Raw genomic sequence first — 26,104 nt, forward strand, 5'->3', positions numbered from 1 at the left:
GGGGCGCGCCCGCTCGCCACCGCCCCCGCGCGCGCCCGCCGCCGCCCGGCTGTCTCCTCTGTTTTTGTTTTGATGGAGCCCGCGTGCAGCTGGCGCGTGTCGAGTCACGTGCTGTGGGCGGGAGGGGGCCGGGGCGCGGGAGGCTAGGGCGCGGTGACGCGGGCCGAAGGGGCTGGCGCCCGCGGGGGCCACGAAGAGGGCGCAGGGGGGCGTGTGGCCCCCGACGGAGCCCGGGCGCGCGGGTGGCCCGGCGCTGGCTGGTGCGCTTGGCGCTCCTCGGCGAGCAGTGGCGGTTTCTTAGTCGCAGCACCTCGGGGAGCCTCGTCCAGGCGGGAGGGCCGGCCTTCGCTGCTCGGCTCAGAACTCGGATCTTACAGGTGGTGTGTGCATATCGGGGGACGTCTTAGGCACTTCCGAGTACTTCTGAAGGCTGGCTGCCCGTTACACCAATTGGAGAGCTTTAAAAAGAATTCTGACACCCAGCTCAATCCCAGATCAATTGAACCCACATCCTATAGGGCCTGGACAGTGTATTTTTAATCCCCTCCTCCCCCTAAGTGATTTTCGTGCAGAGTGAGAATTTATAGAAGTAACCAGCTTGATGTGATAGCTAGTTGTGAAAGCATATCTATTTAGGGACAAAACAGGAAAAATAGCTGAAATAGCTAACGTGTATTGATCTGTCACTCAGTGGGGTCTCCATGTGTCAGATACTGTGGCTACCCAAACATGGTTCTACTCGTAGAAGTACTGTTAGCTCTGTTTTACAGTTAGGGGAGTGGAAGCTCAGAGTTTGAGAGTTGATCAAGGAGGACTGCCCTGATCCAGGACCTAGAGAGGTCGAGTTTAGAACCGCTACTTTAAACAGTCGTATGTCTCCTGGAAAATGTACCTTTGCTTAAGGGCCCCGTGTTTGTGTGAATAATAGTAGTTATGTTTGTCTAAGGGCCAGCTTGCTTATGTGGGTATGTTTCTACTGTTAAGATTTTTGTCTGAAAAACTTTGCTTGTATAAGGAAGGAAAGTTACTTGATGATTCTTTAAGGACTGTAGACGACCTTTTACAGAAGTTTACTGTGGACCGAAGAGAGAGGGGATCTCCGTAATTTGAAGTGAATTGGTTCTCTGGAATTTCTTGTTCTGTTTTTGAGACGAACATACGTGTAAAGTGAATGCGAGAGCCCGAAAGAGGCAAATATTTTCCAAGTATTTACGTGAGCAACCACAAGAGTGGTTTAGGTTACTGGATGCGATACACTTGTGGTGTGGTCACAGCTGGATGTACCCAGAAATGCAGTACAGTACAGAGTAGCAGAAATTCTGCCATTAGAATTTTAGAGAGAAAAAAACTGGTTTGGATTACAGAAATGGTGGTTACATCTCCTTTCTCCCCTTAATTTGTTTCATTTGTCTTCTGATCAGATAAACTGTTGGTGGGACATTTAGATATGGGAATAGTCCATTTCATTGGTATTTTCTGTACAGAAGTTCTAGAGAAAACTCAGAGTAAACAGTCTCACCCTGAAAACAAACGATCCTAGCTACAGTGTATTTGTGACCAATATGTATTATTAAGAGGTACCGTGTCACAAAGAACTTTATATTTTTACAGATTGCTGTCAAATATTATCTGTATGGCAGGCATGGGTATATTATTCATCATGTTTTAGGGATTGATTTTCATATTACTTGCAGTTTTGGTGAGGAAAGCTTATAGACCCACTCAGGCAAACCTGACCAGAACATGAATATCTGTGGTCTGGTGTGGAAATAGCTCTCTAGCCCTGTCTCCCTCCTCCCATTGTCCACCCACATCTTCCTTACCACCAAACACATTTTTCTCCTGTATTGCCAAACCACTTAGGGTTCCTGTGGACGGCTCTGCTTAGTTTGCTCTTCTGCTTCTTGGATAGCTCCTTCAGGAAATGTTCCTTGATTTCTCCTCATAAACCATCTAAAAAATATCCTTCCTGCGTCATCTCTGCATTGTATATATGGTTGTTTTATTGCCTTATATCACAGCATATTTCGTTGTGTTTGTTACGTATTGGACACGGCTACTAAACTGGGCTCTTCAAAGGTGGGAATGGTGACTTGTTTATCTGCACATCACGGGCACACAGTGAGCACTTAAGTTTATTGCATTAGTTCACAATTAAATTTACTTCCTTTTAAGTAGCGTTATCTGTGTCAGTGTTTTCCTGAATCACTCATCTTCGTTCTGAACTGTCCTCACCTCCTTATGTCTACTAGTTGCTAGCCTAAAAACACAGCTAAAAGTGCCCCAAGAAGAAACTTACACGGAAAGACACAATACTGGTAACACGTTAACAAAGAAATAGGAAGAGGCAAAATATCAGTTTTTCACTTGTTTGTGAATTTCATCCTTCATTGGCCGATTGGATGGTGTGAATTTCCTTGGTTACTAATGTATGCTGGGAGAGATACCCCCAAGGTTGTTTTTACTTTTCAACTTATTTGGAAAGGAAGAATTAGTACTACATTACCAGTGGACATGCTTTTATGTGCCATAACAGAGCACAGGTGCTTCATCGCATTTCATTGCTGTAATTATCAGATTGAGTATTACAGAGGTATTTTAGAGCAGCACTGTCCCACAGAGCTTTTGGAGAAGATAGACATGATTTATAAAAATCTGTGTTTATCCAGCATGGTAGTCACTAGCCACTTACAGCTATTGAGCACATTAAGTGTGACTGATGAACTGAATTTTCTTTTCTTTTCTTTTTTTTTTTTTTTAAAAAAAAACAGGGTGTTATTCTGTCACCAAGGCTGGAGTGCAGTGGTGCGATCTTGGCCCACTGCAACCTCTACTTCCCAGGCTCAAGCAGTCCTCTCACCTCAGCCTCCCTAGTAGCTGGGATTACAGGTGGCTGCCACCGCATCTGGCTAATGTTCGTATTTTTAGTGGAGATGGGGTTTCACCATGTTGCCCAGTCTGGTTCCGAACTCCTGGGCTCAAGCAGTCTGTCCACCTCTGCCTCCCAGAGTGCTGGGATTACAGGCATGAGCCACTGTGCCTGGCCAGAATTGAATTTCTAATTGATAAATGTAAATAGCTGCTAGTGGCTACTGTATTGGATGGCACAGTTCCAGAGGATATGTCTGTGTTTAAATCTAGGATTTGACAGGTCAACATTTAGGCTAAGGTATTCAGCCTTTAAAAGTCTGCAGTCATCTTCTAGGGCCTCACACCATCCTTCCCATTCATAGATTATAAGGTGCTTAGTGGGTGATATTTTTGGCCTATGTGGGGCCTTCATATTATGGAGCATTCATGTGTTCTGTGGCTTTCCATGTAGTACATGTGGTCCCCCCTTTTCAGGAGCTGAGTGGAGGGATTATTAGTAATTACGATTATGAGTAATTATTTACAAATGGATGTGAGCCCTTGCCATATAAACTGAATGAAATTCCTGTGAATTTGATCAGTACTTTTTTCTGAGATGCATTGTGAGGAGGAGGAACTGTGCTTGTCTTGCTGACCGTTGTTATCTGGAAGGCCTAATATACTGCTCAACACCTATCAGTGCTCATAAATATGTGTTGAATGAATGAATGAATGTTCAATTAACTTTAACCTCCAGTTTAGCTTCAGAGGCTGTATGATGGAGCGGAGGAGAAGTAACCAGTAACAACACCACTGACTTTATAGTTCTTCCAAGGAATGCATTCTATCCACGGGTATTATTGTTAACTGAGTGACTCTGATTTCTTTCCTGTGAGATATGTAGTAGGAATTGTTACACTTACTTGATGACAGATTGAAAAATAAAGTCACAAGATTTGGTGCTTAGGTCATACACAGAGAGTTGGAAGTACAAATCAAATAAAAGTAGTTTCTACTGCTTTGTGCACTCATCCATGATAACTTTTTTTTTTTTTTTTTGAGATGGAGCCTAGCTGTGTCGCCTAGGCTGGAGTGCAGTGGCATGATCTCAGCTCACTGCAGCCTCCACCTCCCAGGTTCAAGAGATTCTCCTGCCTCAGCTTTCCGAGTAGCTGGGATTACAGGCATATGCTACCACATCTGGCTAATTTTTGTATTTTTAGTAGAGACGGGGTTTCACCATATTGGCCAGGCTGGCCTCCAACTCTTGGCCTCAGGTAATCTGCCCACCTTGGCTTCCCAAAGTGCTGGGATGACATGGGCACCCGGCCCATGATAACTTCTTCAGAGGAAATAAAATAAAATCATGCACTGAACTATGTTAGTCAGAAAGTTTGGGTTGTAAAATCAAAGTTTGTTTGGTAATTGTATATGTTAATAGAGTCTGAAAAAAGGACTGAAAATATTACCTCTAGTGTGGCACGACATTGACAAAACAGCTTAAACACGACAAACAGGAATGGAAACGTTTCTTTCTTCAGCTCCCAAATCTCATGTATTCTGTGACTTTTTTCCTATGGTAATCCTAGCACCCAAGTTAGAAGCTTGCCAAACAGGATATTTAAATGTAAATAGAAACGTGTTTAATTGTGTAGATGACCACTGCTGGGCTTTGAGATGCATATATGTATTAAAGGTGTGAGACACATCAAACATTTGTCTCGAATAAGAGCCCTAACACCAAAAGCTGTAGATTTTATTTCATGTGGTAGATCCTATATTGGGGGTTGATGATGTAGCCGAATATTTGGTTTAGTACCTTTAAGAGGCGACACACATATTCTGCTGTCTATACGAGGCATCAGACTTAACCTACTTTGTGCCACTTTGTGTGTCTGGGTTTTAGGCCTGTCTTCATCCACAACAGCTTGTTCCTAGGATGACTGTTGTCTTCCTATCTTTCTGCCGCTACATGTTCCACAAATGAAAAGTAATTTTATCATACAGTAAGTCAAACACAATTGGAAATACAAATCTGTTGTCTCTTTTTTTTTTAAAAAAAGTCATAGAATATATTCCAAGATAAAATGGGAAGACTTCTCTTTTAAGCAGTTTCTAGCCCTTTACTCCTTACTTTACAGATATCTTTGGTGTGAACCTTCTGGGTGGGGCAAAAAAAATAAGTAAATAAAAGCCCCAAACAAAAACAAAATATCAACCACGTATTCCGTCAATTCCTGCTGTTGCCCTTGAAACCAAACCAAAACACAGTCATCACAAGACAAAACCCACCACTGCTAATAGCAACAAAAGTTAACCCAACCAACCAAACAGAAAGAGCCTGTGAGATTCGAGTTGTCATTTTTGTAGAGAGGTCAGTCATGTGAAGTCCTTTTTATTTTATTTAAAAAATTTTTATCTGTCTTTTTTGAGACGGGGTCTAGAGTGCAGTGGCATGATCTCGGCTTCCTGCAGCTTCAGCCTCCCAGGGAGCCAGGACTACAGGCATATTCTATCGTGCCCGGCCCATTTTTTTTTTTTTTTTTTGCAGAGACAGTGTTTTGCCATGTTTCCCAGGCTAGTCTTGAACTCCTCCTAGCCTCTAGTGGCCTGCCCCCTCGGCCTCCTAGAGTGTTGATTTACAGGGATGAGCCACTGCACTCGACCAAGTCTTTTTTTTTTTAATGTATTAAATGTAAATTATTCATGACAAAAATACTTGCCTGTATCTGAGGAGATAGTAATGATATTAGAATTAATGCTGCAAAAGATCAGGATGTCTTTTTACCTAGAAGATCCTATGGGACTCCTTGGATTCAGATATATAGTTTAAGAATCATTTTGAAGGTCACTAACTTGTAAGAGTTTTGAGGATGTTACTGGCTTCACTTCTTTCCCATTAGTGGAGTGGTTGGATTGAACCCGTGTTTCACCAACTTTGGTGTGTTTCAGAATCACTTGAAGAACACACATTATTGGGCCCCACCCCAGAGTTTCTAACTCAGTAGGTCTAGGGTGGGGTCACTAATGTATATTTCTTATAAGTTTTCAGGTAATGCTAATGTTGCTGGCCAGAGGGTCACACTTTGAGAACCATTGGGGATAGACAGTCTCTTCTAAAGTTCTGTGATTTTTTTTTTTTTTTTTGCCTGTTTACCTCCCCACCCTTTTCAAGTTTAGCAGTTATCACTGCTTGATTTCTTTTTTTTTTCTTTTTTGAGACCGATTGTCACTCTGTCACCCAGGTTGGAGTGTAGTGGCGTGATCTCGGCTTACTGCGACCTTCACCTTCTAGGTTCAAGTGATTCTCCTGCCTCAGCCTCCCATGTAGCTGGGACTACAGGTGTGTACCACCACACCCGCCTAATTTTTTATATTTTTAATAGAGATGGGGTTTCACAATGTTGACCAGGATGGTCTCAATCTCCTGACCTCGTGATCCGCCCACCTCAGCCTCCCAGAGTGCTGGGATTACAGGCGTAAGCCACCACGCTCGGCCCCTGCTTGATTTCTAAAGGATTAGGTCATTTAAAAATTGCTCCATGGCAGACTGAGTTGTAAAAGTTTAAAATGAATTAAATTAATTTTATTTGAAAATTTCTTGAGAACTCCATATGTTTTCTAAAAATACTGGGTCTGTTAAACTTCAGATTGGGTATTCCTACTTAGGTAAGTAGAATACAAATCCCGTTAAAATATGTTAAAGTATTTCTTTTTTTTGTTTTGTTTTGTTTTTGAGAGGGAATTTTGCTCTTGTTGCCCAGGCTGGAGTGCAATGGCATGATCTGGGCTCACTGCAACCTCCGCCCCCCAGGTCCAAGCAATTCTCCTGCTTCAGCCTCTAGAGTAGCGGGGATTACAGGCATGTGCCACCACGCCTGGCTAATTTTGTATTTTTATTAGAGACAGGGTTTCTCCATGTTGGTCAGGCTGGTCTCAAACTCCTGACCTCCGGTGATCCGCCCACCTCCACCCCCCAAAGTACTGGGATTACAGGTGTGAGCCACCGTGCCCGGCCATATTAAACTATTTCTGATTTTATTAAATAACAAAACTATTTGCTACTCCTTAAGCCTAAATGTTGTATTAGATCTAACTAAGTGCCTTTTATTTATTTAGAAATGGTCTCACTCTGTCACCCAGGCTGGAGTGCAGTGGCAAAGTCATTGCTCATTGCAGTCTTAAGCTCCTGGGCTCCAGTGATCCTCCCACATCAACCTCCCGAGTAGCTGGCACACAGATGTGCGCCGCCACACTCAGCTAAACAAAAAATGTTTTTTCTAGAGACGGGATCTTGCTTTGTTGCACAGGCTGGTCTCGAACTCCTGGGTTCAAGCCATCCAACCGCCCCAGCCTCCCAAAGTGCCGGGATTACAGGAGTGAGCTACTATGCCTGACATATTTATTTTTAGAAATGGGCTCTTGCTAGATTGCCTAGACTGCTCTTGAACTCCTGGGCTCAAGTAATCCACCCTCCTCAGCCTTCTGAGTAGCTGGGACTACAGGTGCATGACAACGCATGTAGTCTTAATATGCAGCCACAGAGCATAATGCAGCACATTATATAGTTGCGGACTCACTAGATAAAATGATTTTCATGAGACATAGTTTTTTTCTGGACAAAACTCCATGGATTTGGGTCCGTAGTAGACTGTGACAGCATTAACTTGGACACCGCCCGAAGATAACTGCTTCGTGTAAGAATCGTGGTTGCAGGAAGGAAATGCCCTTGAGGGGCATGTACGAGTAGGTCAGGGCACAGTCATTCCTGATTTCGATGACCTTGGAGAAAAGTGGTGGCTCTGTAGTTTCTAAATGAGGGGACTGTGGGGCTGGAATCTGGTAGGAAAGGGAGTGGGGTTACTAGGAGACCTGTCTTAAAGCAGGCCTTTGCATAGCAAGCACAGTGTTCTTTCTTAGGGTTTATGTTTGTGGGGAGGGAAGGTCTTGGGGAGGCATTGATGGAGATTACAAGGCATTCTCTGGAAGCATTCCATGTTAAACCAGACTTCCAGGTGCCAAGAATCAGATGGACTCAGGGTCTGAGGTGAGTCAAAGTGAGATGCGACAGTATTCTGATACAACTGGATTTATTGGAGAGGAAAGAAAAGTAAGACCTTGAAGGAAATGTATATGTAACTTGACCTGAAAGCAGAGAAGTAAAACAGAAGAGATTGGTGAGTAGGGAATGAAAAGATAAAAATGGAATGTTGTAAGTTTTTAAATGTCCTAAAACTTTTAAAAGACATATTAACTATGTGTAGACTAGTCAACAGCACAGGGTTCTTTGTTTGAAAATAATAAATTAATGTATTTTCCTTTTTGTTTCTGGTGACTACTTCGCAATATAACCAGATGCTATTTTTTGACTGGTGTCAAATGCCTTTCCAAAGTTACGCCCAGAATTCATGCAGTGCTTACATTTTTAGATTGCTTTATGATCGTTACCTTGTTTAAATCAAGTTTCTGGAAGGCACACATGACGCTTATTACTAGGCATGCTTTATGGATTAGGAAGCAAATCATTTGTATAGCGCAGATCATGAAGCTGGGCCGAGACCATGAGACTCTGCTTTTCACACTACCAGTTTTAGTTTTATCTTGAAATTCTCTATTGTCTCACTGCTTTTATAAAAGAATTGAACCGTAAAATCTTAGAGTTGATTTGGCACGTGTGTAATTGATTTAAGACTATGTTTCATGGACACAGCTTTGGATTTTGAAAAGAAATACATGTGATTTGCTACCCAGATCCGTGCTCATTTCTTGACTTCAATACGTATCTGTGACATGATCTTGGTAACTAAATCTGTGAGACTGTTGTGAATTCTTCAGACTTGACAGTGGGGTTGGCAGTTTCTGTATCAAGATGCTGGGACCACCTCTGAATCAGTGAATCAGGGAGCTGCTGTGTGATCGCCTCCCCAGGCTTTCCTGGAGTTTGTCTCTGCCGCTTCCTCAAGCCCTTTAAAAAGGCTCCTGTGCTTTAGAGAGTTAAGATGTGAATGTGACAGTTCTTTTTTCTTGTATTTAGTAAAACTAGCGCTTAAATGGCAGCGTCTGCCTTTGCCTTCTCCCATCTCTTCATGCTCCTTTCTTCCAACTCCTCACCTTTCTGTTCCTCGCACAGCCAGGCGTCCAGCATCCCATGCTGACTTGCGGTTGGCCAAAACCCACCTCGTAGATTTCCTCTACATTTTCCTCTTCCTCTTTTTCATGCTGGAAGTTCTCTTTCTGGGCTGTGGCTGATTTTACGTACTTTGGTGGAAAAAGTATTGAGGTAGTGTTAGATACTGTGCTGCACCTCCAATGTGTCTAATCTTTTGGCTTCCCTGGACCATGTTGGAAGAAGAATTGTCTTGGGCCACACATAAAATACACGAACACTAAAAATTGCTGCCGGGTGCAGTGGCTCACGCCTGTAATCCCAACACTGGGAGGCCAAGGCAGGTGGATCACGAGGTCAGGAGATCGAGACCATCCTGGCTAACACAATGATACTCTGTCTCTACTAAAAAAATACAAAAAATTAGCTTGGCGTGGTGGTACATGCCTGTAGTCCCAGCTACGTGGGAGACTGAGGCAAGAGAATCACTTGAACCTGGGAGGAAGAGGTTGCAGTGAGATGAGCTTGTGCCACTGCACTCCAGCCTGGGGACAGAGCCAGACTGTCTCAAAAAAAGAAAAAAGAAAAAAAACCTCATACTGGTTTAAGAAAGTTGATGAATTTGTATTGAACCACACTCAAAGCCGTCCTGGGTTGCATCTTGGACGGCTTGCTTACAATATTTCCACTGGATTTCTGGTTCCAACTAGCTATGGAACCCTGCATGAGCATTTGATTCTCTCTGCTCATCTGAAATGAGAGGTTGAATGGAAAAAGGTCTTTCTAGCCCTGAAATGCTGTGATTGAGAGTATTCATATGGTGGTGTGGTTGTAGACCGTCACAGGAGCACTTCAGCATGTTGAAAGGTCCCCAGTATTCAAGACTGGTCTGAGTGTAGGGGTGATGCCTTTGAGTCCCCAGGTAAAAAGATCTTGGACTCTTTAAATTAGACTGCCTGCTGTGAGGCTGGCCCTCTTCTCCTTCAGGAGTTAGGTATGGGTCACAAGGGCACTGTTCTTTTATCGTGCTATCTACGTTAGAAGACCCAAATATTGAACCTGGATTCCACTTTAGAAAAGCTGCTGACAAAGGTGTGAAATATTCCGATGCTTTTCATCTCCATGAAGGAGGCAGTGGCCTTCTAAAGACATTCTTTTGGTGATGGTATTTAAACCACTAGGGGAGTTTCTGGGAACCTGCTTCTTCATACCTCTGTTAATTCTTACACAGCTCATAAAAAATGCCACTTCAGATCTTTCTTTTGCAAAACTGTGCGTGGCCTGTGACCATAAGTGCTAGTGTCCTATTTCTAGGGGCATTTTTGTTAGTACTGAATCTTTTCGTTGCGTTCGCCAAGCTACTTATCTGTTCATTGTCAAGGCCACTGACAGTTGTTTTGCTGTCTGCTTTTGTGTTGATGTATCATGCATTCAATGCACATATTGTTTATTTTTTTAAATCTCTGTTTATCTTTTTTATGTTTCCAGAGAGATTAGTTATTGCTAAGCTAAGAACATGTATTTAATCACTTTTGTCCTTAGTGTCATTCATGTTCCTTTAGTGATTCTTATTTTTTAACTTTTTAGAATTTTATAATACCTACTTTTTATGGGCTCAGTTCCAAAATAATTTGTGGTGATCCTTGTATTTTTAGCATGTATTGCCTGAAAATTCAGGTATTTTAATAACAAATGAAAGATTTTTTTTAATGCCGTTTATAGCCTTTCTTTGGATTTTATCTTTGAAATCTGTAGTTTTATGCCTCTTTGCTTACAAAAAGTTAATTCTGCTTACATGTCTTTTATTTTTATGGAAAAAGATATAAAATCCCCCATTGCTCCCCCTTTTAAGGGATTCTAAATTGAGATTCTTTCTATTAATTCTTCTGAAAAAGAAACAGGAGTTTGTTCTTTGCCATATATCTCTGTTACTACCTGACAAGTAGATTGGAACAAGGACTTTATAGGCTTAATTAGTACGCTGTTCGGTCATTTCATGTCACCTGCAGAATGTTTTTGAGATACATGTTTTTTAAAAATAAGATGCTATTTGGGATTCTAAACAACAGAAATATCCAAACAGCAGAACTGCTCTAAAGTTCTTTTTTTTTTTTTTTTTTTTTTTTGAGACGGAGGCTCCCTTAGTCCCCCAGGCTAGAGTGCAATGGCGCAATCTCAGCTCACTGAAACCTCTGCCTCCCGGGTTCAAGTGGTTCTCCTGCCTTTACCTCCTGAGTGGCTGGGATTACAGGCGCATGCCACCACACCCAGCTAATTTTTAGTAAAGACAGGGTTTCACCATGTTGGTCAGGCTGGTCTCAAACTCCTGATCTCGTGATCTGCCTGCTTTGGCCTCCCAAAGTGCTGGCATTACAGGCGTGAGCCACTGCGCCTGGCCTACTCAAAAGTTTTAAAAGGAATCATCTGTATGAGAAATCATGCCTTGCAATGACTGAAGAGCGTTTGCTCTTGTGTGGGAAACAGTGGCGGCACTTCCTGGGCTCATTCTGTGTCTCAGTGGTCCAGCCCCTTACCCCAGAAAACTGTCCTGCATTGTGAAGGGAAACCCCGGTGGCTCCCAAGCGTCCGCTGGCGATGGATGCCTTCTGAGTGCATTTATTGTTGTTTTAAAGCACTGAACTGCTTTAAAATAATCGCATAATGCCCATCTTCGTAAAACGTGTTTTTTGATCATCATGCTCTTTTGGAGTAAGAGCTGTAAGCTCTGGTAAGATGACTCCTCAAAAACATGTTCGGTCTTGGACATTGTAAGTCAGTCATCAAGGGCAGCGGTCCCCAATCTTTTGGCACCAAGGACTGGTTTGTGGAAGACAGTTTTTCCATGGATGGGTGGGCAGGGTGGTTTCAGGATGATTCAAGCACAGTACATTTGTTGTGCACTTTATTTGTATTATTATTACATTGTCATATACAATGAAATAATTGTACAACTCACAATAATGTAGAATCAGTGGGAGCCCTGAGCTTGTTTTCCTGCGACTAGGTGGTCCCATTTGGGAATGATGAGAGACAGTGACAGGTCATCAGGCATTAGATTCTCATAAGCAGCCCGCAGCCTAGACCCCTCACGTCGGCAGTTCACAATAGGGTTGGTGCCCCTGTGAGAATCTAATGCTGCTGCTGATGTGACAGAGGCAGAGCTCAGGCAGTACCACGAGTGATGGGGTACAGCTGTAAATACGGGTGTAGCTTTGCTCACGAATCCACTGCACGCCTCCTGCTGCGCGGCCAAGTTCCTGACAGGCCACGGACCAGTACCTGTCTATAGCCCGGGGCTTGGGGAACCCCCGCCCCCTGCCCGATCTAGAGCATTCTGGACTGTGGACTCTTTCTTTTCAAGCATTGGAATCATCCTCATCCTCAACAAGGAGTCTAGGAGCAGGCACAAGGAAACATGTCACCTCTGGGTAAACTTTCTGTCCAAAATTAAACAAAGCAACCAAAAAACTCTGAGTACGTCTGGAATGCATCTGAGCGTTTTGTGGATGCAGGCCCGCCCTGGCCCTGGCTTGTCAGCAAGCCAGTTTTGGGCCATTCTTTTCCTCCCTGTTTATTGTCTTTTTTTTTCCTGTATTCTTTACTCACTCAGTTTCCTTCCTTTTTTGTCTTTTTTGGTTCTTTTCTGTTTTTTCTCTTCTTTTTCCTTTTACCTTCTTCCACTCCTCATATGGATAGCCCGCTAAACGTCCTGCACTTACCGTAGGCATTTTTTTTTTTAGCCTAATAGCAGTCCAGAACTAAAGACAAATTTTACTCTGATGTTATAGTCTGTAAAATCGCATCCTGGTACATATTATTTTTTTCTTTTTTTTTTTTTTTTCTCTTTGAGATGGAGTTTTGCCTCTGTTGCCCAGGCTGGAGGGCAATGGCACGATCTTGGCTCACTGTAACTTCTGCCTCCTGAATTCAAGCTGGTCTTCTGTTTTAGCCTCCAGAGTAGCTGTGTGCCCGCTACCATGCCCAGCTGATTTTTTGTATTTTTAATAGAGATGATGTTTCATCATCTTAGCCAGGCTGGTCTCAAACTCCTGACCTCAGGTGGTCCACCTGCCTAGGCCTCCCAAAGTACTAGGTTTATAGGCGAGAGCCACGGCGCCCAGCTCAGAGTTTCACTCTTGTTACCCAGGTTGGAATGCAGTGGGACGATCTTGGTTCACTGCAACCTCCGCCTCCTGGGTTCAAGCAGTTCTCCTGCCTCAGCCTCCCAAGTAGCTGGTATTACAGGCATGCATCACCACACCTGGCTAATTTTATATTTTTAGTTGAGATGGGGTTTCACCATGTTGGCCAGGTTGGCCTCGAACTCCTGACCTCAGGTGATCCACCCACCTCCGCCTCCCAAAGTGCTGGGATGACAGGCATGAGCCACTGTGCCCGGCCAGTGCAAATTATTTCTGAAGAGTTTAATATGTTTATACAGCGTATTTCAGGTTGAATGGAAAAGGTATGTGAAATGTATCACTTCCCAATCTTTTTTGGATATTTAAATAGGCATTCAAATAAATTTCAGATAGAAGTTTAAATTTTCAGATTTAAATAGGCATTCAAATAGATTTCAGATTGGAGTTTAGACTTTCAAATTTAAATAGGCACTCAAATAGGTTTCAGATTGAAGTTTAAAGAACAGTCTGCCTGAATATTTGATAATAAACAAATATGTAGAATTTCAGGATTCCTTTCTACAGATGGAAATTTTTGGTAAACAAAGATATAGTTTGTGTTAAAGTAGTATTTTTAAATTTCTTAAAACTATAAACGAGTTTAGTATTACATACCAAGTTATAATTACAATGTGGCAGAGTCAAATTTGTGTGAAATATGCAACTGTGACCTGTGCCACTCTCAAGGATCACAGTGTATTCTAGCTGGAAGGGCTTTCAGAGCTCGTTGAATTTAATCTTCTCATTTTATAAATGAGACAATTTACTGAAACTTACACACCTGGTTCACAGCGTAGCTGACCACAATTAGGTCTTCCACCTCACCGTCCTCTGTGCTTTGTGGGCAGAAAGAAAAGGTTAGGAAATTTAGACGTGAAGTGAACAGAATAACATGAGAAGACCACTGTATTTGAGTTTTCAGGCAAGCTTTGACTTTAATTTCTGAGTTAGGAGATGTTGGACTAGATGTGTTTAACCTCTTTGGATCTTAATTTTCTGGAGGTTGTAATTTTAGGTCCTTCTGAACTCCATGACATCATCAAGTGAAAAAATGAAATAGGTTTCAATTCTTCCTGTTGTAGGTTTATGCAGTTTCAGTTTAAGTAGATGTCATCCCTATTTTTTTAGTAGCATTCCTGTTTTTTCTTGTTGGTAAGTCAACTTTTTCAACGCTTGTTATTGTTAGACGCAGGTTGTCTGAGTCACCGTGCTAGTTGCCTCTGTATTCAGATGTCTCTAGCATTGTCTTGATTAACTGAAGTTAACATCCTTTAAAAGGCAGGTCTTCCCTAGTTTCAAACTGCTGGCAGGGTACTGTGCAGGAGTAATCCATGGATACCTTCTTCAGAGGTACTATTTTCAAGTGCTTTATACTTTTCTTACCGTCTTAAAGAGTAGTCTTATCATATAAGTAAAATTTAAGAGAATGTTGGTACTCCAACTTCTAGAGTTGCTTTATTTGTAGTTGTGGAGCAGGTTTTTCCATTCTTAGTAGGATAATCTGGCATTGTTTGTGGCAGAGAGAAGACAGTTGTAACAATGTGGAAGGATAGGAAAGATGAGTATAAAGTACTGAAGAAAAGCCGACAAGACTAGAGGTGTTTTCTGAGAAGACTCTCACCGTGAGCTTTGAGACCTTTCCCCATTGTTTAGCAGTAGTTCCTACGTCCTTCTTTGTTTTTAAAAAGCCCATTCTAGGCCGGGTGCAGTGGCTCACGCCTGTAATCCCAGCACTTTGGGAGGTTGAGGCAGGAAGGTTGCTTGAGTCCAGGAGTTTGAGACAAGCCTGAGTGACACAGTGAGACTTTGTCTTTACCCAAGTGTGGTGGCGTGTGCCTAAGCCCAGATACCCAGGAGGTTAGGGCAGGAGGATTGCTTAGGCTTGGGAGGCCGGGGCTGCAGTGAGCTGTGATCATGCCACTGCACTCTAGTCTGGGTGACAGTGAGACCCTGTCTCGAAACAACAACAAAACTATACTTTCAATGAACACCTTTTGAATACCTCTCATGTGCATGGTATGAGTTAGGTGCCGTGGGAATTACAAAAGAATTGTTCATCTAGGGCTTTTTGCTGTAGGTGCTTACTCTCTAGCTGGGTTCCCAATACGTAGGCCATGAAATGGTGAGGTGCAGTTAAGTGTCTGAGTACCTGGAGAGAATGTTCTGGGTGAAAAGGGAGAAGGGGCAAAGCAGTAGGGGAGGACCCCAGGAATCTGAGCAGTTCGAAGGACGGGTAGTTAAGAATAGCTAAAAATGGCCATGTGTGGTGGCTCATGCCTGTAATCCCAGCACTTTGGGAGGCAGGGAGGGTGGATTGCCTGAGCTCAGGAGTTCTTGACCAGCCTGGGCAACACAATGAAACCCGTCTTTACTAAAAAAATACAAAATATTAGCCAGGCGTGGTAGCGTGCACCTGTAGTCCCAGCTACTCAGAAGGCTGAGGCAAGAGAATTGTGTGAACCCGGGAGGTGGAGGTTGCAGTGAGCTATTGCGCCACTGTATTCCAACCTGGACAACGGAGCAAGGCTCTATCTTAAAAAAAAAAAGCTAAAAGAACTCATTTAATTTTCTTTTGGGAGAATGCAAGGGAAGTGGTTGGGCTAGGTTAGGACACAGGCTTGGGAGTTGGGAAAGAACCACTCACTGTATGTTTTAAGGTGGTATAAACCAAAAAGTGACAAAGGCAGATCTCAATCAATTTAGAGGTTTATTTTGCCAAGGTTGAGGACACGCCCCCAAAAAAGAAACCTAAGTCACAGTAGATTCTGTGTCTTGTGCTTTTTCCGAAGAGCATTTTGGGAACTTCAATATTTAAAGTGGAAAGAGAAAGCAGGAGGGGAAGAAAAAAAAAGAGTGGGTAGGCAGTGAGCAAATGGTCACATTCTTGGGAGGCTCTGACAGCTGCTGTGCGAATCTGCATTTTTACATGTGAAAAGAAAGGAGTGGGGGAAGAAGTCATGCATTCGTCTTGTGTTCAGTAAATCTACATTTTACCTAAGATAAAGTAAGCATGTGAAATTACAGCTGTTTGGGAACAAAAGCACGGCAATATTTTGTGATTCAGCTTCCAGGCTTAACTTTCCCTCTGGCATAGTGAGTTTGGGGACCTGAGATTTTATTTTTCTCTCACAGTGGCAAATGAGAGAGAACTGTACCCCCCCTCCCACTGGGAAATAATACAGCCTTTTTAATTATTTTGAAAATAAATAAAGCTTTTATAATATTTTGAAAATTTCATACTTAAAAAAATAATACTGTGAGCACCTGTATACCCTCCACCTGTATTCACTAGTTAACATTTTGCTGTACTTGCTGGCATGTTCCAAGTGTGTGTATATTTTGAACCATATGTGGTAAGTATGCATAGTCGTATTATTTTGCCTAATCAGTTTAATGTAAGTTGCAAACATATTTCACCTGTAAATACATGCTAAGGAGGACTGTTTTCTGTATATACCTGCAAAACGGTTATCATACCCAGGAAGTCTAGAATTGATGTGATAACCTGGCTTAATATATGAAAAATATTTAAACATGAGGGAATATTTATTTTTTTTTAATCAGACTTGGCTGGGACCACATGTATTGAATAAATTGGTGTGACGAGGCTAGAGCCACAGAAACAGGTTTATGCATATTTGAAGAGTCATATGTAGCCATAAAATAGAAGAAGCTCATTGTATTCTGATCTGGTATATAATAAAACCCTGAGTAAGAACAAGGCATAGAAGAATGTAAAAAAGAATTTTCAAACATTTGCATGTATATAGATATAATATCTCTGGAAGGATAGAAAAAGAACCATAATATTCCATGCCTTTGAGATAAGGCATTAGGTAGCTGGGGACAGGTGGACTTTTCTTTGAATACCCCTTTTTACCTTTTATATTCTGTTTTGCTCTTTGAACTGTGTGACTATGTTATTCAAAAATACACGATAAAGAAGCACACATAGGCTTTTGTTGTTACCATTATTAGCTCTGTACCGTGTAGGAGCATACTTCTCTCTACAGCCTAAAGAGATTTGAAGAACGAGATGTGAAGGACAATGGAGAAAAAAATTGATCATCGTTTTGGTTTTGAAGGGCGTTTTAGTCCATTAGAGCTGTTGTAACAAACTGTGGTAGACTGGTTGGTTTATGAACAACTGAGTTTTATTTCTTACAGCTCTGGAGGCTGGGAGATCCAAGATGAAGGTGCTGGCAGATTCAGTATCTGGTGAGAGTCAGCTTGCTGGTGCCTTCTCCCTGGGTCTTCACATGGTGGAGAGAAGAAGCAAGCTCTCTGGACCGTTATGAGGACACCAGTCTCATTCATGAGGTCTCTAGCCTCATGACCTCATCTAACCCCAATTACCTCCCAAAGACCCTTATCTCCTAATCTTATCATTAGGGAGTAGGGTTTCAATATGCAAATTCTGGGGAGACACAAGCCTTCAGTCCATGACAAAGGGAAATTGGCTATTTGTGTTACTCAGTGGCTGGACTGAGATGCTCATGGTGTAAGAAAGTATTTTTTCGGGAGCTGCTAGTGGGGAGAATAGAGGCTTGATGGGAATCTGATACCCAGGAAATATGGGAATTTCATAAGGGAAAGCACAAAGGAAGGTGTAGGAGAAATTTGTTTATTCCTCTTGGAGAAAGGGATAATTTTATCCTCCTCTAAGAATGAGAAACAAGAATTTTGTAGTTTGTTTTAGTAGAAAAGTACAGAAGTTCATGACAGGGATTTGGAGTTTGCTTGTTGATGTATTCATGTTGTTGTTATTTTTTTTGAAACAGAGTCATGCTCTGTCACCAGGCGCCAGGCTGGAGTGCAGCGGCGTGATCTCAGCCCACTGCAGCCTCTGCCTCCCAGGTTCAAGTGATTCTTGTGCCTCAGTCTTCAGAGTAGCTAGGATTAAAGACATGAACCACCTCACCCAGCTAATTTTTATGTTTTTATTATAGTAGAGATGGAGTTTCACCATGTTGGCCAGGCTGGTCTTGAACTCTTGACCTCAAATGATCTGCCTGCCTCCACTTCCCAAAGTGCTGGGATTATAGGAGTAAGCTACTGCGTGCAGCCTATTCATAGTATTCTTCAGGCTAAAAGGTGGTGTGTTAAAAAAGCTGCTAAGAGAAAATGAACATTTAGAAATAATGTCTGCCTATTTTTTCAATTAAAAAATTATAATGTTTCTAATGCCTAATAATTATTTTTTGAAAGACAGGTTCTTAGATTTTACTGACGATTATATGAAGGTTAAAAAAAACTTACTGAGTAGATGTTAGAAATGTATTAGTAAGTTATGTCTATTTGATAGCAGTTTGATTAGTTTGTGTGGTAATATTTATATAATTATATGATGAACTTATAGTTACCCTTTAAAATTATTCTCTCGGTGTTTTCAGGTGTTGCATGAAAGGTTGACATTAATTTCGGAGTTAACTCAGCCATAGTTTATTTTCTATTTTGTTAATGATTAACATGAAGTTATAGATTGGTACTTAGAGCCTCTTCCCTTGAAGGCCAGTGTTTGTTAATTACTGAGTGTTGAATTGCTCACAGTGTCCATTAGGCATCTTGTGGTTAATGGAGACAGATGATCTGCCCTTGATAGATGCTTCTGGAAAGTTAACATTTCAGCAGTGGTGGTTACATTGCTGTCAGGCAGGACTTCAGGAAGAGAGGAACTCTGCCCTGTTTGATCAGGAGTCCCAGGTGTGACTTGGCAGGTGAAGAAATTTGATTTTATCAACTCATTTAGGGTGGATGGAGATGTGAGACTGAATAAAGCTATCCAAGCCAAGCAAGCTTACATGAGATTGAATTCTCCAGTGTCTTAATGGGCAGTAGGAGATGGGTTGTGGCCAGCTGTAGACTTATTGAAAGGATAAATCTTGGATCAGAACTTTTGTTGGTGAGCATAGAAATAAGATGGGAAAGAACTAGATATTTTCAGGTTCTTTGTCTATCAAGCCATGAGGATTTGATAGAGAACTCTTTTCCTTCCGGGGCTATCCTGCCTAAAAAAAAGAGCCCAGGCTGGGCTTGGTGGCTCACGCCTGTAATCCCAGCACTTTGGGAGGTTGAGGCAGGAGGATTGCTTGAGCCCAGGAGTTCGAGACTAGCCTGGGCAACGTAGCAAGACCCTGTCTTTACAAAATTAAGAAATTTGTCAGGCAGGGTGGTGCACATCTGTAGTCCTAGCTCCTTGGGAGGCTGAAGTGGGAGGATTGCTTGAACCTTGGAGGCTGAGGCTGCAGTGAGCCGTAATTGTGCCATTGCACCCCAGTCTGGGTGAGGGAATGATCCCGTCTCAAAAAAAAAAAAAGTTACACATACATTTTTGAACAATGTTTGGTTTCACCTGTTTTTTATCTTTCTGTAGCAGAATCATACTGGGTGTATTTACATCTTCTGTACCTCTCTTATTTATACTCAACATTAGGATTTTGATCTTTTAACAGTGCTGGTGCATGTAGCTGAAGGTGATCAATTTTCATTGCTGTTTAGCTTTCCATTGTATGACTATGCCATAGTTTATTTCTCCATTCTGCTGTCGGCTCATGTTTGGGTTTCATGATTTTTGCATTGTGAACAGTGCTGCGAACACTTGTAAGTTTGTTTCTTGGAGAATATGTGCAGTCTTTACAGATTGTATTCTCTCTTTATTGTATTTATTACATAAAGAGATAGAAATAATCTCATCTGTTCCTGTATTTACTCAAACAGCTGGTGTTAACATGAGAACATTAATATGGAATTAAGGTCATTTATGAATGTTGTTAAGTGAATTTAGTTGATTTCAAGTTCTGTCTCGAATAAAAGCAACATTTTTTGTAAATGACTATTCTGCATTTGAAAAATATTGAAAAACAGTAGAAGATAGTAACCTCCCGTAATGTCACCACTTTATTTGGTAATTATAAAATTACGTTGTAAAAATTTTGTTTTACTAGTTAGTCCTATCTGCCTCTCCCAAATCACACCCCAACCCCTTTACTTAGGAATAGTTTATCACCATTACCAATACATATGATTTCACCTTTGCTTTGTGCTTAGAAAAGTCATCTCTATACATTTGCATATATCATTAAAGATATGTATGTTTGTATGTATCTTTTTTAAAGAATAGCATGTAAATGCAATTTAACTTTCTTCCCCTTCTTGTTGAATTTTTTTTTTTTCCCCAAAGTTGGGATATTGGCCAGGTACAGTGGCTCACGCCTATAATCCCAGAACTTTGGGAGGCTGAGGCGGGCAGATCGCTGGAGATCAGGAGTTCAAGACCAGCCTGGGCAACATGCTGAAACCCCATCTCTACAAAAATTAGGTGGGCGTGTTGGTGCACATTTATAATCCCAGCTACTCAAGAGGCTGAGACAGGAGAATCGCTTGAACCCAGGAGGTGGAAGTTGCCGTGAGCCGAGATTGTACTATTGCACTTCAACCTGGGTGACAGAGCAAGACTCCATCTTAAAAAATAAATAGGCCAGACGCGGTGGCTCATGCCTGTAATCCCGGCACTTTGGGAGGCTGAGGTGGGTGGATCACCTGAGGTCAGGAGTTTGTAACTAGCCTGGCCAACATGTTGATACCCCGTCTCTACTAAAAATACAAAAATTAGCTGGGCTTGGTGGCATGCGCCTGTAATGCCAGCTACTGGGGAGGCTGAAGCAGGAGAATCGCTTGAACCTGGGAGGCGGAGATTGCAGTGAGCCAAGATCGCACCATTGCCCTCAAGCCTGGGCAACAAGAGCGAAACTCCGTCTCTAAATAAATAAAATAAATTAGGATATTAACACTGATACCATAATGTCATCTAACTGTAGAACTTATTCAGATTCTGTCAGTTATCCCCAAAATTATAGTAAGAAATTCCCAGATCATATGTTACATTTAGTTAGTGTGGAACAGCTTCTCAGTCTTTCTGTTTGACGTTTTTGGAGAGTACTAGGCAATGTTACATGGTGTCTTTCAACAGCGGTTTGTTTGTTATTTCCTCATGCCTGTATTCAGGTTTTGCACTTTTCCACAGAAATGCTGCATGAGGGACACTGTGTTCTTTTCAGTGCATCATATACAGAGGCACGCGATGTCTGTCACACCACTGGTGATAGATCCCTTGGCTAAGGTCAGGTTTCTGTCAGATTTCCAGTTTTTCTCAGGAAAGTTTTCCTTCCCTTTTTTCCAGTAACAATTGTCTTGTGGAATGATATTTTTACATTTTGTTAATGTCCTGTTACTCCTCACACATTGAACCCTAGGCTTTTAAAATCTGTTGATGCTTGTGTGAGTCATTTATTCTTACGATGGTCGCCTAATGGCGATTTTTAGAAGTCCATCATTTCCTCTTCATTTATTTACAGTTGGCTTTCTTCCCCCCAAAAGAGCCCTCTCTTGGCTCTCGTTTATTTATTTATTTCAGTGCATATTCATGGATTCTTATGTTAGTCTTAGTTTATTATTATGCATTTTGATGCTCAAATTATCTAAGATTCGGCCAGTAGGGTTCAAGCCACATCCTGTGTCTTTTGACACATCTCCATTGTTCTTTGAACATATTCTTTCTTTCTTGTGCATCCAGAACGATCCTCCCTGCGTAACTTCTCTGCCTGAGCTCTAAAATCAGCCAGTTGTCCAAGAAGCTCTGTATGAGAGTATCTGTTTCTCCATAGCCTGGACTAGAGTGAATCTTTTTAATTTTTGCCAATCCAATAGTTGAGAAATAGCATCTCAGTGTAATTTAAATTTATCTTCCTTCCACTGTGAGTGGAATTGAACATCTTTTAATATGTCTAAGGGGTATATACGTGTGTGTGTCTGTGTATATGAGTATATGTGAATATTTGTGTGTGTGTGTGTATATATGAGTATATGTGAATATATATGTGTGTATGTATTTTCTCATGTCCATTACCCATTTTTCTGTTTTTGTCTTTAAGAATTGTTTCGTGGTTATTACTCCTTTGTGTGTGATATGATACAAATATTTTCTTCCATTTTATCTATTGCCTTTTGTTTACAATGGAGTATTTTTAGCCATACAGAAATTTTTTAAAAATTATGTAGTCAAATGACCAGTCTTTCAGTCTTCCCAATTTTGAGTTGTAATTAGCAAACCTTTTCCTACATCAAGATTAGATAATTCACATTTTTTTCCCCTTCGAGTGGTAGTATGGCTTCATTGCTTTACAGTTAGATCCCTGATAATTTGGAGCTTATTCTGGTATATGGTATGAGGTTTTCCAATGGCTAGCCAATTGTTTTAACATCGTACTAGTCCATTTTCATGCTGCTGTGAAAACATACCCTTGACTGGGCAATTTATAAAGAAAAGATGTTTAATTGACTCACAGCTGAGCCATGGCTGGGGAGGCCTCAGAAAACTTACAATCATGGCAGCAGGGGAAGCAAACATATCCTTCTTCACATAATGGCATCGTGGAGAAGTGCTGACAAAAGGGAGAAAAGCCCCTTGTAAAAACCATCACATCTTATGAGAACTCACTATCACAAGAACAGTATGGGGGTAACCACCTCCATGATTAAATTACCTCCCACCAGGTCCCTTCCATGACAGGTAGGAATTACGGGAAGTATAAGATGACATTTGGGTGGAGACATAGCCCAACAATATCAAACATCATTTATTAAATAGTTTTTGCCTTGGTGATTTTAGATGCCACCTTTATCATATACAGTACTAAAACTCCATCTGCACTTGATTCTGTTTCTGAACTTTCTGTATTACTCTGTTGGTTTGCCTGCCTGTTCGTGTGTCTGAAGACACTTTTCATGATGGAGGCTTTAGATATAATTTAATGTCAGTAAGGACTCGTCCTTCCCTCTAGTGCGTTAGTGTTTTCCTGCTGTTACTACACATTTATTTTTCAGTACGAGGCTCAATAACAATTGTATATCTCCGTAAAAAAACTTGATATATTTATGAGGATTACATTAAATTTATAAATTAACTTATGGTGAACTGACGTTTTTATGTTAACTTGTTCTGTCCAAATATAAGAGGTGTTTATTTGTTAAACTCTGTTTGTGTCTTTTTAGGAATGCTTTAAAGTTTTCCTCAGATGTGTTTTATACATTTCTTTTAAAATTTATTCTTAAGTACTCAATTTTCTTTGTGCAACTTGCTTTGTTTCCACTTAATATATCACATAGAGCTGAACAGGTCAGTATATGTTGATCTATGGTTCATTTTAAAAAATGATCCATGATAAGTTATGTCTGGGTATTCCATTAGTAAGGGGGAATGAAAGCAGCAGAAGTCATAATTTCTATCTTAAATAACTATAATATAGTTTTGGAAATCAGACATGTTTATGTACATTAAAAAATATTTTTCTTTGGGAGGCTGAGGTCGGCGGATCACAAGGTCAAGAGATCGAGACCATCCTGGCCAACGTAGTGAAACCCCATCTCTACTAAAATATAAAAATTAGTTAGCTAGGCGTGGTGGTGCGCGTCTGTAGTCCCAGCTACATGGGAGGCTGAGGCAGGAGAATTGCTTGAACCCTGGAGGTGGAGGTTGCAGTGAGCCGAGATTGCCACTGCACTCCAGCTTGGCGCCTGGTGACAGAGCGAGACTCTGCCTCAAGAAATGTATATTTTTTTAGAATCTTGTGTAAGTAGATGTTAAATTGAGCCTAGAAGAAACTGCTGAATTTAGTTTAGTGGAGAGGACCAAAAAGGACATTTCATGTGACAATGGCATAGGCTAAAATAGAGGCAGAGTTGCACCATGTTGGGTGAGGTCAGTGAGATAACAGGCCCACACACAGTTTCTGTTTCTGTACTCAAACTAAGGGCAGTTATTGGACAGCCTTGAGTGGCCAAAGGAAGCATTTGGATTTGTCACACTGGCAGCAGAGGCCTTCTGAACTACTAATCTTACTGTAGTGTAACAAATTATCCCCAAATGTAGTGGCTTAAAACATCAATCAACATTTATTATCTCTAACAAACTTTGTATGTCAGAGATTTGGGATCAGATTAACCATGGTTCAGGCTTGGGGTCTCTTGTAATGAAGTCAAGATGTTAGTCAGGGCTGGGCGTGGAGGCTTATGTCTCTAGTCCCAGCACTGTGGGAGGCTGAGGCAGGAGGATTGCTTGAGCTTAGGAGTTTGAGGCTAGCCTGGGCAACATAGCAGAACCCCATCTCTATGAAAAAATAATACCTGTAATCCCAGTACTTTGGGAGGCTGAGGCAGGCAGATCATAAGGTCAGGAGTTTGAGACCAGCCTGGCCAATATGATGAAACCCTGTCTGTACTAAAAATACAAAAGTAAGCCAGGCGTGGTGGCATGTGCCTGTAGTCTCAGCTACTCGGGAGGCTGTGGCAGGAGAATCGCTTGAACTCGGGAGGTAGAGGTTGCAGTGAGTCGAGATCACACCACTGCACTCCAGCCTGGGTGACAGAGAGAGCCTCCATCTCAAAAAATAATAATAATAATTTTTAAATAGATATTAGCCAGTCTTCAGTCATCTTAAGGCCTTACTAGGGCTGGAGGATCCTTTTCCAACATGGTGCACTCCCTTGGCTGGCAAGTCGGTGCTGGTTGTTGGTGGGAGGCCTCGGTTCCTTCCCAACTCTTCACAGGGTTAAGTGTCCTTACGACATGGCAGCTGCACTTCCCAGATTGAGCAATTGAAGAAAACAAGACAGAAGCTTGAATGCCCTTTTTGATCATGCCTTGGAAATCATCCACCATCGCTCTCATTATGTTCTGTTCTTTAGACACAAGCCAATAAATTTCACCCACATTCAAGGGGAGGGGAGCTAGGTTTCACCTTTTAAAAAGAATGTCAGAGAACCTGGGAACAGATTTTACAACCACTACACTATCCTAAAGAGGAGTGATGGTATAATTTTGAAAAGGAGAAAAAGTCTTGGATCCAGAGAAAGATTAATATGGTAGTAATGTCAAAGATGAATGGAAGAAAGGGAGAAACAGGAGGTGGATCGTAGTGATGTGGTCTAGCAGTCAGTGATGGATTGAGTTGTTGGGGGCAGTGAGAGGGCAGAGAGAGGACCCATGGAAAGGATGCAGCAGAATCCCTTCCCCGTGATGGTTAAGTTTTAAAGGACTGAGTATATAGAGAATATCGGAGCAGTGACTTTGGGGAAAGCCATGGTTTGGGTTACAATTAGGAAGGGGAGTTGGATCTGTAGCATTAGAGAGAAAGAAGAGCCAGTTGGCTTCCCGGGGGGGCCGAAAAAAGCAGTGTGATCAAGAGCTTGAGATGTTTCAGAATTCACAGAGAATGATGTTGGAAATGGATGCGTTTACTTGCAAGATTATTACAGGTGACAGCAGTTTAAGTGGAGTAGAGCAATTTTGGAAATTGAATTATAACATTTAATTCGACGATTAACTTTTTACAAAGTGCTTGAGGTGGGAGGATGAGGGGCTGGCATACCATTCACCACTCAGATTTTGAGATCTTTCATCATCTTGCCTCCTGATAGTACCCTCAGGCCTCCCTGGAATGGTATCTTTTTGTGATATGGGACTGGGCACTTCCCGTACTTCCACTTCCACTTCCACTCAGCTCTTGGATTGAGGGTAATGGAGGAGGATTTTATCTCACTCCTTTTCAGGGACTCTTTTAACTGCGTGTTAAATCAACTTACTTTATTATTTTTTTACTTTATATATTGCTTTTAACTATCCTCATGTGTGTGCTCCTCCAGCCCCATTCATTTCCCTTCCTTTCCCTTCTCTCTGGTCCGTAAGATTTAAGATCATGATCCAAGACAAAGACCTATTTTTCTTCTCCTTTACCTCCCAACTTCAAGCGTGATTTGATTATTCATATACTTTGTTAACTGAACTTGCAGGGATGCAATTAATATATAATAAATATAATTAAAATTGCAAGCAGCAAATGTAAATACTAAGTTGAAAGATTTTTTTTTTATTTAAATTTTTATTTTTTGTAGAGATGGGGTCTTGCTGTGT

The 26,104-nt window shown here is 41.6% G+C and overlaps 1 long non-coding RNA gene across 2 annotated transcripts in view; it reads left to right on the top strand.

Annotated features, from left to right (window-relative positions):
• The window catches only part of LOC116549938, a 200,493-nt gene that overhangs the window by 3,169 nt on the left and 171,220 nt on the right, over positions 1-26,104 (top strand). The window lies entirely within an intron of this gene.

This window comes from Sapajus apella, unplaced genomic scaffold (genome assembly GCF_009761245.1).
Source record: "Sapajus apella isolate SASKATOON/1434 unplaced genomic scaffold, GSC_monkey_1.0 scaffold7, whole genome shotgun sequence".
NCBI lineage: Eukaryota > Metazoa > Chordata > Mammalia > Primates > Cebidae > Sapajus > Sapajus apella.